Source organism: Cupressus sempervirens, chromosome 7, assembly GCF_028749045.1.
Source record: "Cupressus sempervirens isolate cs-2001-9-10 chromosome 7, ASM2874904v1, whole genome shotgun sequence".
Classification (NCBI taxonomy): Eukaryota; Viridiplantae; Streptophyta; class Pinopsida; order Cupressales; family Cupressaceae; genus Cupressus; species Cupressus sempervirens.
Genome location: NC_143124.1, coordinates 547,899,277 through 547,914,964, shown reverse-complemented (window position 1 = coordinate 547,914,964; position 15,688 = coordinate 547,899,277). Strand labels below are relative to the sequence as shown.

The 15,688-nt window shown below is 34.7% G+C and overlaps 2 long non-coding RNA genes across 3 annotated transcripts in view; both read left to right on the top strand.

The window, feature by feature from the left end:
* The window catches only part of LOC149547947 (uncharacterized), a 98,698-nt gene that overhangs the window by 34,539 nt on the left and 48,471 nt on the right, over positions 1–15,688 (top strand). The gene's annotated exons all lie outside the window — the stretch shown is intronic.
* On the top strand, positions 9,833–10,666 carry LOC149547948 (uncharacterized). Its single transcript, XR_016354433.1, has 2 exons — positions 9,833–9,880; positions 10,322–10,666. It is a non-coding gene; the product is annotated as an uncharacterized LOC149547948 (long non-coding RNA).

Below are 15,688 nucleotides of genomic sequence, written 5' to 3'. Positions count from 1 at the left end.
TAACTATTCCCTCATTCCATATCTTTACCATACTCTTGGTAACAGAGGGTTTCCAACCATGGAGACATTCAATGAAATTTGTGATTTCCCCTTTTTTTAGAATGTTTTGCACTTTGGAATGCCTCCACCACTTCTGGGCTTCGTCCTTTGGTTCCCTCTTAAGTCTTTTCCCCACCATGTTATCCTCCTCCATGCAAGCTTTATAACTAGCATCGAAGCCCTCCAAATTTAGAAAAACTTTGGTGCTCCTCATTTTCTTGGACCTTATTTTTGCCTTTTGGATTTTCTACCCAAAATAGATCCTTGAAATAAGTTGATAGAAATTGTTGATGTGAGAAGTACAAGTGCTATCGTACTTCCACATCACAATTCTAAACATTCCCCATAAAACACTAACAATCATAATAAATCTACACATTATATTTCTGACTACTTCCCATAACTCAATAATAATCATGATGAACTTTTTATGATACCCAATCCACCTGGGATCCTTTCCCTTTCGATTAACTCATTAATTTTTGACGAGATATTATACCCATCCATCCACTTTTCCACTTCATTGTACTTAACTACCTAGTTAGCCAACCTATCCGCCACTTGATTGGCTTCTTGGTACTCATGTGCCACATAGGTCTTTTCAAAGTTCTTGAGATGTTAGATGCAATCACCAATGATATTCCTAGTCATCCATGTTGGCTTATTCTTCTCATTTAGGCAATCATTAGTATTTTTTGAATCTCCTTCCAGCTAGAGATATTTCACTCCCATTTCTCTTGCTAGTTCAATAGTATGGTGAGCCTCTATAGCCTCTACATAATGATTAGTTTGTATTCCAAGGGGGATTGCAACTGCAACAATCCCTATACCAAAAACATTTCTGATGATGCCTCCCACCCTAGCCTTTCTCAGGTTGCCTTTGCCCACCCCATCAAAATTAGCCTTATGCCATCCCTCAAGTGGAAGAGACCATTGCATCCATCCCTCTTGTTATTGTCCCTGCCCTTTGTACCAAGAGGGGGTATCAGGCCTTTGATTTTGGTGTATTTTTTCATCAAGGCATTTGTGAAAAACAATGTCTACCTTAATTTCCTTATCCTTGAAAATTCTATTGTTCTACTCTTTCCAAACCCCCTAGCACACATGGTGTAAGGTCCAATCCCACATAGCCATGGTGTCACTCCCCAACATCCCAAGGTGCCATTGTTCAAAGAGCCCCAAGATATTTGAAGGGAAGCACCAGGACATGTTGAAAAAAGACAGGAAAAGAGACCAGATGGTTCTAATGTAAGGATAGTGGTTAAAAATATGTTTAATACTGTCACAGTGATTTTTGCATAAAATGCATCTATTGGGCATCATATTTCCCCTCTTGGTGAGGTTGTCCACTGTAAGGATATGATTTTGGAGCATAATCCTGAAGAAAATGTTAATTTTTGGGATAAGCCTCGAGTACCAAGCTTTGGCCCACATAGGGGCTGGGCCATGGTTTTACAAAGTCTCATAGTCAAGGGCCATTGTATAAGTGCCATTCATAGTCTCCCCCTAGATAATGGAATCTTTGTCATGTGACAAAAGAATATGACTAACCATGTCCATTAGCGGCTTGAGCTCCTGGGACATCTCAGCCAGACCAATCCTGTCATTATGAATCTTGTAGTCACTCACCCTGCTCCCAAATCTTTTAATACAAGCATTAGCCCATATGTTAAAAGGATCAATATCCCAAAGAGGTATGAATCTAAGCTAGTCATCATGCCAGAAATTAATATCATCACCAGTACCCAATTTCCATTTCACTTTCTCAAAGGCTAAGCTCTTTGTCCTTAGAAGACCATTCCAGATATTAGAGCCTCTAGGGTTAGGATCCCTGCTAATGAACTATTTGAGATTGAGATTTACAACATATATTAACTTAAGTATATCTCTCCATTCACCATTGGTTTAAAGAGTCTCCAAATCTATTTTGCTTGAAGAGCACATTTGAACTATTTCAACTTTCTAATCCCCAAACCCCTTTCTTCATAGATTTGTAGATGTTATCCCAGGACACCAGAGGGTATTTCTTGTTCTCATCAGTGCTTGACCACATGAAATTCCTCTAAATAGCTTCTAGATGATTAGCCACATTAGAAGGGATAAAGAAGAGGCTAAGAGTATAAGTGGGTAATTTTTGCAAAGTGGATTTAATCAGCAACACTTTGCTAGCCTGACTCAGAGTGATGCCTTTCCATCCTGCCAGCTTCCTGTTGAATCTGTCAATTAGATTGTCCCAAAAGATTTCAAGAGGTTTAATCCCCAAGGGGAGGCATAAATAGATGGAAGGTAGGGCCCCAATATTACAGCACAAAATGATAGCAATTTTCTTCTATCTATCTAAAGGGGTGTTGAAGAAGAACACCGAACTCTTGTCCCAGTTGATGAGCTGCCCAAAGGCCTTGGAGTAAGTATTGAGGATGCATTTCATAGTCTTAGCTTCTCTCACTAAGGCCTCACCCCCCAAAATGGTATCATCCATGAATTTTTGGTGAGTGAAAACCAAGGGACTAGAAGAAGGTTTCAGGCCCACCAAATCCCCTCTGCTCCTTTTAAAATGAATGAGCCTACCCAAACCTTTAGCTAGGATGATGAGGAGGATAGGGGATAAAAGATCATCTTGACAAAGACCCCTAGAGGATTTGAAGAAGTTAGAGGGGGTCCCATTAACCATGATCGCAAAGGAAGGGGTGGAAACCAATTGGGAGATAATCATTCTCACTCTAGCATTGAAACCAATAGCTTCAAGGATTCTATCCAAAAACCCCCAATCCACCCTATCATAGGCCTTAGAGAGATCAAGGTTGAGTAGAAAACCCTCCTATTTTCCAACCTTAAGGGAATTGATAACTTCATGAACCTTAATGATGAAGTCCAGAATTTGTCTACCAGGGAGAAAACTTGATTGTTGAGGCACAATAATCTCTAAAAGTAATTTGATAGTTCTATTAGTTAAGACTTTCACAAAGATCTTATAGAAAGAATTGCAAAGGCTAATCAGTCTGAAAGAGCCAAAAGAATTAGCAATAATGACTTTAGGGATCAGAACCAAAAAAGTGGCATTTATTTCTTTCAGTAGGTTCTTGGCACCAAAAAATTCTTGAACAACTTTGACAAGATCAAATTGAATAATTTCCCAAAACATCTAGAAGAAAAAGGTGGGGAAACCATTCGAGCCAGGTACCTTCTCAGCCACTAGAGGAAAAATTGCCTCTTTAGTTTCTTCAAGATTTGTGATAGCCACTAAGGCTCGATTCTGAGCGTCATTAATAACACTGGGAATGGTGTTAAGAATAACATTTTGGTCCTCTTCTTCCAAGATAAAATATTTAGTAAGGATAGAAGAGAAGTACTTGATAGCCTCCTCCTCTATCTCATTATCTTCCTTGATAGTGTCATTTCCCTTTTTAATCTGACAAATTCTTTTGGCAGCCTTGTGTTTCATAGTGGACATGTGGAAGAATCTAGATTTTTTGTCCCCTTCCTTGAGCCAAATTGACCTAGACCTCTGCCTCCAAAACATTTTCTCTTTACCCACTATGTTGTGAAGATCAACAAGGATTTTCTTCTCAATATTCATCTTAATATCATCATAACCCCAGGTTTGGATCTCTTTCTGCACCTCAACAAGTTCCTCCGAAATCCTCTCTTTATCATGAAATATATTACCAAAGTCCAGTTTGTTCCATTTTCAAATTTCTAACTTAATGAATCAGAGTTTCTCAACAACCTTGTATATGGTTGTGCCATCAACCTCAATACCCCACCACTCCTTGATTTTTTCATACAGGCTAGGGTGCACTGACCACATCTTCTCAAATCTAAATGGAAAAGGCATTTTTCTATTGACTCTATCAAGAATAAGAGAGATAGGGGAATGGTCTGGTCCAAGCCTCACCAGAGATGAAAGCTTGCACTAAAATTAACTCATCCAATCCAAAGTAATAAGGACTCTATCCAATCTCACCAGATGCACTCCTGACGAATTCTCTTATTGGACTAGGTAAATTTACATCCCTCGAGATCAACATCCAAAAGGGCCAAATCCCTTATCAAGTCAACCTAGTGTTGCCTGCTATCCACATTAGGTGGTAACCCTCCTAACTTATCATAAGCCAAGAGAAGGGTATTGAAATCCCCCATAAAAATGCCCTTAGAGTGCCCAAACAATTTTTTTTTTTCCAAAAAAATCTTCTACTATTCTTAGTATTGGGTGCATAGAGATTCAAAAGAAACCATCTATCCTAATCCTTAGGATTAAAAATTTTCATGAGAAAAATATTACCTTCATCAAAGATGATGTTGGCTTCAAAAGCTTCCTTCCATATAATTAGCAGACCACTTGAAGCACCATATGAGTTAGTAGCCGTCTTCCTCATTCCTTTACCAAAGGAAATCTTTTCAACTTTCTCCTTCTTCATTTTAGTTTTGTGAATTAAAAATAAATTTGGCCTATGATCCCTTATCATATTCCTACAATTTCCTATTTGTGGGTTCCATTGAGTCCACGAATGTTGCAGGAAATGATCTTCTTGCTTTATTTTGGCTGCAAGATTCCTGTATGGTTCTTTGGGTCCCATCCAGAATATTCCTCCTTGTTTCTTCCTTTCTAATTTGATTCTTGTTTTTCCTCCCTGGGGTATTAGATTTTCTTCTAGTATCATCTTTCACCCTGCTCCTAGTGGCTGTAGGCGAGACTGGTAACGGGTCCCTACTATTTTTCTTTTTCTTATTCTTGACTGATGTCCATGGAGCTTCATTGGCTTCCTTGCAACTATCAAAGAGGGCCTCCAACTAGGAAAGGTGGCCAAGAGTGGTGGCTAAGACCCTTTTAAGGAATTGATTGACTATTGTAGGGGAGACCCCTTTGTCTGTGCTGAAGTTGGATTCCTGTGAATGTCTCAATACCTCTACAAAAGGCCCATCCTGAGATTATGGAACAGAAGCGGCATCAGTGGTATCCATCTCTATGGTTTCCTCAATGGAATTCTTCCCTACACCTATTGTAATATAAGGCACATCCTTCCCTCCATTCTTCTGCAAAGTGATTTTAGGACTTGGCACAACATCAATCAAGACCCTATTTATATTTGTCTTTTGCTGTGCCTCTTTCTTAGATTCTTTGTTTCCTTCCAGAGTGTTATGTCCCATTGGGAGACCCCCCTTGTCATTTTTTCCATTAGCTTCTCTCCCCTAGTCCTTTCCTTCTATAGATTTTTCCTTCCACACCTTTTTGGGAGCATCAACTTGGTTGTGTTTGTCCTTGTTCTTTGCTTGTTTGTTTTGAGCTTTACAGGCCTTTTCCTTCTCTTTGAAAATTGGGCAAGCCTTTGCTTTATGTCTTGCCTTTTTGCAATGGAAAAAAAAAAGGAACATTCTCATAGTCAATTTTTTGCACCTGTCTACCCAAACAAGATTGAAACTCAATCATTTGAGGCATATCTTGGCCTTCAACGAATCCAATGCAGATTCTAGCATATGTGAGTCTTTTCTTGGCTACAGTAACATGGTCAATAGATAATAGTTTGCCAAAAGAGTTGGTAATGCCATCAAAAACATCTTCATGCCAATACTCTAAGGGTAGCTCTGACAACCTAATCCAGACCAGGGCCTGGGTTAGAAAGTCATTTTTCAAGTTGAGGTTGGAAGTCCACTTTTGGAGAATAAGAGTAGATTTTCCCATCATCTAGTTACCCACACAAAGAATCCTGGAGTAATCTTCTAGGTAGGAGAACTCAAAAGACATAAAGCCTTTTTCCATAGCTGTTGCTTCAACCTAACCTTTCAACTCCCATTTTTTCCTAACAAAAATCCTTACCAGCTCAATATTTGGTCAGGGGCCAATAAATTTACCCACTAGGGTGGCAACCATATGCAGAATGTTGTGGTCAATAATTTTAGTGGGAAATCCTAGGGCGAAAATCCCCTTATCCTTATTAGATTTATCAATGATTTTGGGGAAAGAGGATTTACTTGATGGTTTGACTCCAAATAGATTAGTCCATCTCCCCTAGGCCCATGGGGCCCCTCCTAATTTCCTTGGTAATGAAATAGAGATATTCTTTTCTCCTGGGTGTAGTTGTAAAGCATGTGGGTCCCAATCTTCTGTAGCATCCCCCTTTCCCTTGTCCTTGTCCTGCTTGAGACCCATAGACTACTTTCCCTGCCCTAGCTTGGTAGTATTCCCACTCAAAATCCTATTCAAAAGTCCTCCCTACTCCGCTCCGCTCCACCATCATCCACCGATGATGACTTTAATGTTAAAGTCTACATAAATTTTGAGTGGGATAATAATGTTAATGATTGAAAAAAAAAGTGGTGGAGCTTTCCTTTTAGGAGAAAGATTGATAACATGGACAAGTAAGAAACAAATTTGTATTTCACAATCTATTTCTAAAGTTGAATATGTTTCTCCTATAATTAATTGTTCAAATATTGTGTGGATTAATAAACTATTGGAAGGTATGAAAGAAGAGATAATCAAACCTATTACTATTTACTGTAATAGCACAAGTGCAATAAATATTTCAAAAAAATTAGTGATGCATGCAAAAATAAAACACATATTGATAAAGTATCATTATTTCAATGAACAAGTTCAATAGAAATAAGTGAGGCTTGAATATGTGAAGTATAAAGAGAAAATAGTAGACATTTTTACTAAGCCATTACTTAAGGATGCTTTTGAGTATCTAACAGGTAAATTGGGGGTCTTGTCCCTATAAAAAAATCACTAGGTGAAGATGCATGCTACATCAATTAATAGATGAATTAAATTATCTTTTTAGAGTTGATGCAATATTCAACCTTTAGGAGTTTCCTAAAGTTGTGAAGATGACATTGATGAACCTGATGCAATTTGTACATGCATGATCAATAGGTAAGTAAAAGGGTTTATAAGTTTCATACTAAAATTTATTATCACCTTTGATATTTCTTTTAAAGAGGGATAATTGTACCAAAGAGGGAGAAGTATATCAAAGGGGAGAGACTCTGTAAAATATCAAATGGGGAGAGAATATATAAAGAGTAAAAGGGAAAAGTGTACCCAAATAAGAATGCCAAAAGGGGAGATAATTTGTAAAGGAAAAAGAACATCATAGAATATAGGATGGATACAAAAAGGGAGAATCATAAAACATGAAGATGAAGTTGAACTAAGACTAAGATAATATCCTAAAGGGGAGAAATATTGATGAAGAAATGTTGTTGCTAAAGATACAAAGTTACCAGGAACCAACTGATGAAGATAAAGAACTAAGATGTTGTATTGATTTCAATGCATACATTTGATTATCTTATGTAATGTAGAATCATTTGTTATGTGTTTCCATCAATGTCAAAAGAGGAGATTTTTAGCCCCAATTGATAGTGTAATTGGTAATTCTATGAATGCATATAAAAGGGTCATATAAGTTGTTATGTTGTTATTGATGTCATGTCCTAGTTGGTTAGATATTATGGTAACTCAGTAAAGTGCTATATCAATATGATTGATGAAGAGGATTTAAAGAAACTATTTTGAAGACATAGTTGATAATTATGATATTCAATGGGAATTTGAAAGAGTTAGATAGTGATAATATAATGTTGGTTTGATTTTTAACAATAATGTAATGTTGTAGGGAATTGAGCTACTCAAGCTTATCCAAGTGACAAGGTTAAAGAAGGAAGAAAATATTCATCAAGTGACTGTAGTGTTAATGTAGAAGTTAACAAAGAAAGTTGGAGATTCAATATTGCCCAAGCAAGTCTAGTATTAACTGAGTGCTATATTATCTAAGTTAAATATTATGTTCACCAATTAACAACTAGAAGAACAAATTGAAAGAAATGAAATCTAAGGCCAAATTTTAACAAAAATATATAATGTTTGAGAAGTTCAAAGGCATGAGTCAAAGTTTGTTAAAATATCAATGATTAGGAAAATTTAGTAAGGATATGATGATGGAGATTAAAGAAAGATAAGGATGAGCATAACACTCTATGCAAGTTCTATTTCTTATGTGGTTATGTAAAATAAATTTCAGATCAATAATTGTGAGTAAGCAATAATAAATGGAAGAGTATCGAAGAACAAAGATGACTATTTAAGGAGATGTTCAAGAAAGTATTTGGTTGTTGGTTGATGTTGATTGTTATTATTAAGGTGGTGATTGTGTGAAGTTGTTGAAGTTGAAAGTTAATATTTGATCTAGGTGAACCAAGTATCATTGAAGAAGAAGAAAGACAGAAGGAGTGAATCATCCATTCAAAAGATTAGAGTGAGAAGACAGTGAAGAGATGAAAAAGTACCGCTAAAAATAAAGGTAGTGCTATATCTAAATAGATCAATTTACACCATTAATTTCTAATCATTGTAGCAAAAAATATTGTATATGGAGTAGACCTAACAAGTCTATGAAATCCTATATTGTAACATCGATTAGTGGTGTTTATAAGTCATTTATAGTAGGCCAATATTTAGACAAGATCAAGGAGTGATAAGGATTAGATGATCTTTTGTCTAAATCCTCTAACAAGGTAACATTAATAATGTGTTTGTAACCTTTAATAAGGTTGGCTCCTAATAGAACTCACTTTAGACGAGTGAAATTTTTGGGTTGTTGGTCATAGGTAGTTTTGTCGTTACAAGGGTTTCCATGTAAAAAATATTGGTGTCAAATGTGTTGGTGTTGTTATCTTTCAAGTTATTTTACATGTTAAATTTATTTTATTGCAACTTGGTAAGAACTAAGTTTATGATCAGCAATAACTACATTTTTACTATCAGTCGGTTAAAATATAAAAAATGAATAAATAGTTTGGAGTAATGTGATTGAATGAATACATTGACTACAAGTTTATGTTGTATATGAATGTTGTTTGGTACTAAAATTGTTTGAAGGTACTGCATGATATTTGGACATAACTATTCAGCCCCTCCCCTCTTAGTTATCTAATAGTCAATAGTAAAAAATAAATTACAACAAGGAAGTATGTAAGAAAGATATATTTCATGGAATATTCATGAACTTTAAGTTTCAAGATGGGATACAATAAAATCAAATTGACTAATTTATAGAAGATAATAGTTTATAAATACATTCACAAACCTAATGAAATAAGAAATAATATCTAAGATACCATAGGGAAAGAGGGAAGATGACCTAAAAATGGTAGGAGAAAACAACTTTCTTCCTGAAAATTTGATGTTTTACAAGTATGATTGAGAAACTAATTATAGATCTGCCATTAAAATAAGAAATTTCAATAAATCCTATTTTTTTCATATTTTGAGGTACATGTCATTTTGTACGATATCTATGGATGAAAGAGAAATACACTATCACATTTTAGGCCAACTTATTAATATATTCGAATTTGAGTAGTTTAAACTAGAAATTAATTTTGTCAAACATATGGTTTGATATATTTATTCTAGCTAAGTTAGATAACTTCTGTGGATTTTCCAACTAGAATTATATATTAAATCCATGTTTTATACCACTTCGGGTCCAATTACCAAATAAATAAAATTATTTTAAAAAAATGTTGTTTCAATAACTCCTATTTTTAATGACATTTCTTTGAAAATACAAAAAATACCCTTTTGCAAAAATTAGAGTACAAAATATCCTTTAGTGATAAGTTGGTTGATTTAAGTTCTATTAGTCCTCTTTTTATTCCAATTCTGAATATTCTTAGTTAAATATTGATTTACCATAATATTGAGGATACAATTATTTGTAAAGAAAATTCTTTGGGAAACTATTCGATGGATTTGGTTGTCTTGTTTCTTTCTTCTTATGAGGATTCTCCCTTTTTTTAGGCCAATACTTGGGTTACAGGGCTTACTTTGAAGGTAAATATTCTTCTAGATCCTTCTTTATAGTAGTATTTTAACCCTTTAAAATATTTTTCATATAGACTTTATCTTCCTAAAAGGTGTTACCTTTGCTTGAATTAATATGAATGTGTTAGCCGCATCTTACTGCACTGCTCCTTTTCTTTTTTATCTAGTCCATCATCTTTAGTAATTTGGATTTGTGTTGGATATTTCCCTCTTCCAGCCAAGAATTTTTTGTGGAATGGGTTTTCCCATCATCTTCAAAAAGAGTCCAATAAATTTTGGCCTTTCATCCTTCCACATAGTTTGTACGGTATATGGAAGAAGAGAAATAACAAAAAAATTAGGGATAAGAGTTCCCTCAAGGTGACATGCAATAATATTGGAAGAGTAATTTTTGATAATTTTATAATTTTGTAGCCCTCTTCTAATATTCACTTTGGTCCTAACTTCTAGGATCAATCTATTTCCCTAGTCAAGTCAAAGGATTTTTGAAGGAAAGGATGTGGATATTTATATTATACTATGAGGTGGGTCAAACTAATTATTGATGGGGAAGCCAAAAGAAATCTTTGGTTAAATGGGTGTAGGGGAGTGATAATATGCTACAATGGTGGTGCTCTACTTGGGATCTCATACCAACCACCTTGTTGAAGCTATGGAGGCTCTTTAGTCTGTCATTATTATAAGGAACATGGGTTTTTCTATTGATTGGTTGGATGGATATCCTAATAATATTATTAGATTTATAAGAGGACTTTCTCCTCCCTTGTGGTCTATCAATAATATTCTTTTGATAAATTTATGTTTCCTATTGTTATAGAGAAGTAAATGTGACGGTGTACTCACTTAGCAATTTAGAAGCTAAGTCTAGCATACAATGAATGTGGTAGGGTGAGCTAGATATTCTCATTGAAGCGCAGACTTGTTTAAATTATGATCACATAAAAAGTAGAGTGAGGCATTGTTTTTATTATTGCAATGCACTTTCCTATGGTATGAGACAAAATGAAGACTAAAGGTCATTGTCCTTTTGACAATAGAGATAAAAATTGAGAAAATATTCTACATGCTTTGTGGGTGCTTTTTTCTTTTATGAGGTTTTTTAGATCCAAAGTTGGTAATTTGTATTGTTATTATTTTTGAAGTATAGTTATCTTCCTTTTATCCATGCTTTGATTGACTAGTACATCCATAATAGGGAGTAATAGAAGGAGAAAGGATCCATTTTCTTGTGACAACTTGAAGACAAAACTAGGGTTTAGGAGATTTTGGAGTTGGGTGAACTGAGTCCTTTCATCGAGTGTCTATGTGGAGTAAACCCTACTATTACCAAGATTGTCAAGAAGTAATGGAAAGAGAGAAATCTGTAAATTTCTAGAAGGAAATTTAAAATTGATTAGGGGATTATTTCCAAACTCATGGGGGTAAAAAATATTACAAAGATAACAAGTTTTTATTATTAAAAAGCAACCAAAATGGGGGTTAGCCCAAAGATAAATAAAACTAAGTTGAGACTCAACCATAAGTCATTACCAACATATTAACCTACCCCTTTTCTTATTTTCAAGAAATCCTAAACTAACATATTTATATATCTAAAAATACTACAATAAGAAATTTATAGATTAACATAATTACATATAATCTTGACCCAATTAAAATTTTTGGACATAAACAAAGTCTATCAAGGATTAACCAAAGGATCCCCATGGGTGCAATAGTAAATATTAAAACACAAAAAACAAAATTGAATGATCTAGGAGCTAACTATCCTTCTTATTCTTATCTAGATCCTCCAGCAAAATTTATAGCTAGTTGTTAGCAAGAAATCCATAGAGAGAGCAAGTACTCTCCATATCCTTAAGATTATTTAGCTCTTCCTTACCATCCTACATAAGATGATAGGTAGTTCTCACAAAATTCATTAAAAAAATTGAGAAATTCACCACCCTATTAAACTTATCCTCAAGATCCTCATTCTTCTTTATTAAGGCATTGCTTATCTACTCCAACTTGCAGTGATCCTCTTTCATAGGAGGATGTTTCTCATCTGCTTTGTGAGACACGAGATTACCCCCCTTCTATTTTTCTCCTCCCGTAGGTTCTCTAGTTAAGTCTCCATAGTTTTTCTAGTCCCCAATTTTCGAGGTTCCATATTCAGGTTCCTAATAGGGGAGGTGACCATCCCTTAATTCCTAGTCTCATCCCTCACCTTAGACTCTAGGGTATTTGCTATAGTTTTAAATTTTTTTGACACATGGGATGACATAGGAATTTCCTAACCACTAGTAGGGGTATCCTCACCTTTGTCTTTACTAGTCATCTCCTCATCATCTTGTTCCCCATAGTTCTTCCTAGTAACTTTCCTTTTGGGTCAAGGATAGTTTTTTTCTTAGTAGAGTCTAAGATAATCAATCTCTCCTAGCTAGTCAGGGTAGAGGGGTTCTTCTCTCTTAGTCTCTTGCTATTCCTAGTAGTCTCTTGCTAGTCCTGGTGATTTTCTTCTTACTCGTATCTTTAACACTGTCCACATCAAGAACCTCAAATTTTTCTATCTTAATCTTCTTTATATAGTGGAAGAGGGGCCCTTATTTTCCATGGACTGGCCAAAAGGGCATGAGGTTTGGAGAGTAGGAGAAATCTTTGGTGGGGATGAGACTAGAATTTTCACATGAGAATTAAGACCCTTGTGGAATTGGAAGAGGAAAAATATCAAAGTTTGGTGGTAAATGGTATAGCTCTTACCCTTATCTCTTTTCTTATGCTCATTCTAGATGGAATCCAATACAGAGTGTAATAATAATAGGTAAGGAAAAGATATAATATTCCTATTCCTAAAGTGGTTGATAATGGGAGAGTGATAATAGTATAAAAACTTATTTAACTATCTTTAAGAGTAATGTACCTCATAATGGTATAGAAGACCATGTCACATTGCGAGCTAGAAGTTTATCACACAAAAAATCACCACAAAAGCATTCAAGAGCCTCATCTGATCAAAAGAATTTCCTCAAACTTGCTTACTCCGCAACCCTTGTCTATTTTCTCCAATTCTTTCTTTTGAGGTGACATAATTGGCATTTTTAATATACTACTTAGTGATTTCAAATGAAATCATTAAAATTTTTCCCATAAGTCCTTCGAAGAATCAATAAATCAACTAGAAACGCTTTCATCATGATCCTCTATACATTCCATTAAAACGAATCAAACAAGCTTCACACAAGTAAGTCGAGGAAGCTTTATTCTTTCTAATGACTTCCTCAATTCTTGGTGGCTTGATATGAGCATTATTATTCTCTATGGCCACTTCATCTCCAAGCCCCACCACCAAATATTCCAAATTTTTTGACATACCCACAACTAAACAACCTAAAAAACTAGAGGAAATAGGAAGAAAACTGAGATGATCAACTTTTCTTAGATGACAATAATTCACAATGATATTAAGGGCCTTAATATTACATAAATACTTGGTTTTATCACATACAAAAATGAATAAATTATATTCCCAACTTGCCACTTCATAACCCCTTTGCAACCATGGAATAAATGGTGTCTAAAAAGCCTTCAAAAATTTGAAAGTGTTGTCCTTTGGGATTATAAAAAATCATTCCATATCTTGTCTTGGGTATCAAACATGGCCATATCATAATAGAGTATAACTAACATACTCACTAAAAAGACATCCCATTTTCAAATAATAATAATAAAACCATCCATCCTAAAAGGCACCAACTCAACTCCGTCAGCCATATACCACAAATTTGAAAAGGTCATAATAGTTTTATTTTTTGCACAAGCAATAAAATCACCATTAGAAGATCACAGTCTCTTTCCTAAGTCTATTGGTTTATGACATTGTGCTGCTATGCATCTAGGTTGTTAGCCACTTTGTTACCCTCATGGTACACATGTTGGATCATGGTTTCAATAATTCTATTCAGAAAAATATGAGCATCTCTAATTATCATTGAGGCAAGCCAACTTAGGCTTTGAACCCCTTTAATAGGCTCAATGATAAAAAGAGAGTCACCCTCCATCACTAATTTAAGAATACCCAAGTTAATAATTGTCTCCATACACTAAAGTAGGCTCATAGCCTCTACCTCATTGCTTGAAATCTTAACACAATTACCCATATATACCTTAATACAATTTCCTCAATCATCCCATATGACACCCCTGTTAGAAATAGATAATATTGGGGAGGGGGGGTGAATCGGTATTTTACAAAGTTTTTCCCACAAATAAATATGGTTAATTACTTTATAACTTGATTATTGGGAATATGGTTAGATATATGTTTTGAGAGTTGTCATTTATGGAAGCATCTATTCAACATTTCATTTATGTGTTTAGAGATTAAAAATTGTCTAAGAGTTAGATAGTTTGCAACAACATAGAGAGAAGATGTGATGTGTACAAACAAATAATTAAGAGTTAGCTTATGCACAGTTGAGGAAAGTTCTATGACATTGTCATGATGACATGTACTAGTGCACATGTGTGTATGTAGATTACAACACAAGTTATGATTGAAATATCGGTATGAGTATACGGGTATTTAACAAAGCAAAAAAAGCATAGCAAAAAATTGGTTTGTACAACTTGAGGAATTATTTTGGTGAAAAAATAATTACTAAGTCATGATAAGTCGACTATGTGGATATTATTCCATAAGTTATTTTATAATATGACAAGTACGTGAAATCTTGAAGGCTGACTAAGTAGTGAATTATGAATGTGTGAGGTATAAGTAAAGATCTTATCTTGCAAAGATAAGTATGTGACATATGTATGATCTATGCGATATCTATGATTTATGTGAAGTCGATGAGATGATATGTGAACTAAATCTGATGTATGATTAGAGTAAGTGCAAAATACAATAGATAGAAAGTATTGTATGTATATCTATTCTTGTGAAGAACTGAATTGCATAATTGCATGTTAGGGTAGTGGGCTCTTCTTGCATACTTTGTATTTGATTTACCAACTCCTAATAGGGTTGAGGCTTCTAACAAGGCCTAGTCCTCTAACAAGGACTGAAGACACTATATGTATTTTATAGACTCCTAAAATGGTCAATACCCTCAATAGGATCCTATTGTTTAGTGAATCATCTAGTGGGTATCATCCCCACTAGGGTTTTCCCTTGGCAAGGGTTTTCCTAGTTAACAAATAATGGTTTTGTGAGTTCTTTATGTGCATGGTTATATTTATTGGTTAACATTATTGGTTTACTTTCATACACAAGTTAAAAAGTAGTTAACAATATTCAATTGTGGGCAAAAGTTTGTAAAATACTTATTCACTCCCCCCTCTCAGTATTATCTATTTCTAACAATTAGTAACAAAGAGCAGTTACTTTGAAGAAGTTTAACAACTTCAGTAAAATACCTTTAGATATGGAACAGTTGAAGAAAAACCTTGAAGAATCTCTTGAGTAGATTGACCTTCTTACTGAAGAGAGAGATAACTTGAAAGATAGATATGAAGATGCAAAACTTTCCATTGGTAAAGTGAAAGGACAAGATTGATGATCTAAAATATGGCAATGAATTAATTGCACAGACTAGTGACAATAATGACGTAAGAAATCTCTAGAAAGAAAATGAGATTTTGAAACATGAACTAAAAATTGTTGAACTTAAGTTGAGTCTTAAGAAAAATGGTTGCAAGAATGAACTTGAACTGAAAACTAAGAATGCAAACCTTAGATCCCAGTTAAGTCAAGTTACATCTGAACTAGATACTATCAATATTGAGCATGCATAATTAGAAAAATACAATATCATTGTGAAAGGATAATTGGCA